This window comes from Ostrea edulis, chromosome 3 (genome assembly GCF_947568905.1).
Source record: "Ostrea edulis chromosome 3, xbOstEdul1.1, whole genome shotgun sequence".
Taxonomy (NCBI): Eukaryota; Metazoa; Mollusca; class Bivalvia; order Ostreida; family Ostreidae; genus Ostrea; species Ostrea edulis.
In genome coordinates, this window is record NC_079166.1 from 81,019,353 (window position 1) to 81,020,059 (window position 707).

Below are 707 nucleotides of genomic sequence, written 5' to 3' on the forward strand. Positions count from 1 at the left end.
TTGTTTTATTTTTTGTTTATTTTATTGTTATCTTCATTTCTGGAAATGTTCACATGATATTACAGATCCCCCTCTATTATTAAAGAGGTAGTAAAGCTCATTTTCAAGGAAAAAAAATTCTCTCACCCTAAATAATTTTATTCCTTTCTAATATCATAAAAAAAAAAGATAAATGTCGGAATGATATTTATCAACTTTGAAATAATTACTTGTGCGTCGAAATTTACACTCTGAGCAAACTTTTGTAGCAGATTGAATTTTTCTCCAGGAAGCAACAATTCAGGGGACACAAGTTGAAGGTTATTAATTGTTTTCAATGCATTTGGAAATAAATGCAGATAAATTTATAATTGTTATTATTTACAGAAAATGACTTGTTTGAGTCAATTGGATTCATTTTAATTCTGGGAAATTATTAACATGGATAAATTAATAAAAGTTAGAAGAATATTGGGGATCGTATTGCAACGACAGAAAAAGGCGGCGGTCCACAAAAGTCGAGGCCTCCACTTGTAGCAGCAGGTGTGGCACGATAAAGATATCCCTCTCTGCTAAAAGGCCGTAAGTGCCGAACATAGGCCTAAATTTTGCGACCCTTCCCCGACAACGGTGACGTCTCGAAATTAGTGAAAAAATTCTCATCCAACCAACAAAAAAGAAAAAGGGAACGTGATTTACAGTAAAATAAAATCGAATGAACTTATGGT